At 42.2% G+C, this 2,341-nt stretch overlaps 1 protein-coding gene across 3 annotated transcripts in view; it reads right to left on the bottom strand.

The window, feature by feature from the left end:
* Positions 1 to 2,341, bottom strand: part of Gphn (gephyrin) — a 578,173-nt gene that overhangs the window by 428,124 nt on the left and 147,708 nt on the right. The window lies entirely within an intron of this gene.

The raw sequence follows: 2,341 nt of genomic DNA, 5'->3' as shown, positions 1-2,341 counted from the left end.
TTTTTTATAGAAGGGCACATGTCAGAACATTTAATTCTGAATAAATGGACAAGTAAATGCTGATTTTTCATACTGTTCAAAACTTTAAAAAGGTCAGACAAAATATAAAAACTAGTGTAGCTATTCAAATGATGGAATTAACTCATAAAAAAAGTGATCCCATAGTGACTGGGAACACTTAGGTGAGAACAATCATCACCATATTTTAAAGTGTTGTGTTGACAAAGTATCTAGGTGAATGGCACCAGAAGAGGAGATCAGGTGGAGCCCAGCTGACTGCACTGAGAAAATGAGATACAAGTCTAAATCCTAGACAAATTTCTCGAAGCTCCCTTACCAAGATACCCCTGTGACACTGGTCATCCTCCTTTGTGCAGCACACTAAATAATTCTGTGACTACCGTAATATAACATGCTTACCATTATTACACTGAATTGTTTTCCATTAATTTTTACCCAAAATGTATAAAGCACATGACAGTCTTGGTAATCACTAGATTACAGGCATAGGAAGTAACTAGCAAAAAGATAAAGGGTTTTTACTGCTTGATTCAGTCGTGGTGAAGGTCAGACCAAAATTTTCACTGTATCTGAAAATTTATCAGGATTCTTCACCACATATAAAAATAGGAATTATTCTCAACTCCCTCTGCTTCTCTGGGCCTGCATGACCTGCAGGCCTCGCTCTGACGGGCAGGTCTCTCTCTCCGGGGTAAGTCGATTGCGCCCTCCAAGCCTTGAATCCCCCAGCCTCATTTGCCCTCCCATCGCCCCCGCCAATCACTCCTCCTAGCCTGGGTCCTGTCCCATTCCTTGTCTTGGCGCCCCAGACACCTGGGTAACCACCACTGCTTCGTGATCCTGTACATCCAGACCAACTCAGTTCCTTCTTGGGTCTCCAGGAGCACTCTGGGCCTGGCCCCACCGTCGCCACCCTCTGATTTCCTGGGCCAGCGTGACCCCCCCCCCCGCAGCCTCTTTCCTGGATGCCAGGGCTGACCTTTCCTCTTCCTGAACCTTTGCATCCAGACCAAACCAGCTCCTCAGTGCAGTACCCAGGAGCCCTTGGGGCCACTTCCCGCCCCCATCTTCCTTTGCATCTCTGGGTGGCACAGACACCAGCTGCCCTACACCAGCATCTTTCATGGGCCTGGCTCACAGGCCATCCAACCCACAAATTCCTGAGGCCAAAATCTTTCCTGGACAGATCCAGACAGTAGGAGAAAGCCTGAGAGCATCTGATCCTCATCTGACGTGGGACTCTGTGGGAACTCCTGAAGACAAAAGTAATCTGGACTCCAATATAAAATCAAGAGAGAACCAGAAGCTTAAAGGAACCAGCTTTTCATGCCCAGAAAGTAAACCACAAAGACACATAAAGTTCACCAAAAGAAGCAGACCTAAACTTGAAGGCTTGAATTTCACACAAGAATCAGAAACTACAAAAGAAATTCACAAGTCAAAACTCAGAAAAAAAAAATAATAACATGGAAAACCAAAATAACATAACCCCACCAAATACCAATAATCCTCTAGAGGAGTATAATGAGAAACCCCTAGAGATAATGCAGGGCATGGAACTCAAAAGAACAATTATGAACATGATAAAATAATTCAGTGAACTTAAAAGAACACACAAAGAAATCAAAGAACTGAAGGAAGATAGGGATAAACTTCTGAATGAATTCAGAAAAGAGTTAGACAGGAGAAAGCCTCACCAATAGGAGGAATGAACTGGAAAACAGAGTATCAAGACTGGAGGATAAAGTGGACGAACTAGACCACTCAAGCAAAGACTATGGAAAATTTAAGAAATCACAAAGATGGAATATGCATGCAGGAATTGTGTGACACCATAAAAAGACCAACTTATGAATCATAGGCATATAGGAAGGAGAAGAATCCCAAGATAATGATATGGACCAGATCTTCAACAGAATTGTGGAAGAAAATTCCCCCAAATTAAAGAAATACATGCCCACAAAAACACAAGAAGCATATAGAACAACAAACAGACAGGACCAGAAAAGAAACTCTTCAAGGAATAGCATAGTAAAAACACTACACATAAAAAACAAAGAGACAATTCTGAAAGCTGCAAAAGAGAAGTCACATATAAAGGAAAACCCATCAGGATTACAGCTGACTTTTCAGTGCAAACGATGAAAGCCAGAAGAGCCTGGAACAAAGTATTCCCAGTTTTAAATGACCACAGATGCCAACCCAGATTACTATACCCAGCCAAAATGATTATTATAGTCAAAGGGCAAAGATAAATCTTCCATGACATAAATAGGCTGATGGAATTCATGTCCACAAAACCAGCCCTTCAGAGAGTTCT

Source organism: Nannospalax galili, unplaced genomic scaffold (assembly GCF_000622305.1).
Source record: "Nannospalax galili isolate Female #2095 unplaced genomic scaffold, S.galili_v1.0 scaffold285, whole genome shotgun sequence".
NCBI classification, from domain to species: Eukaryota; Metazoa; Chordata; class Mammalia; order Rodentia; family Spalacidae; genus Nannospalax; species Nannospalax galili.
Note: the sequence above shows the minus strand (reverse complement) of the source record. Positions and strands in the feature narration are given on the sequence as shown.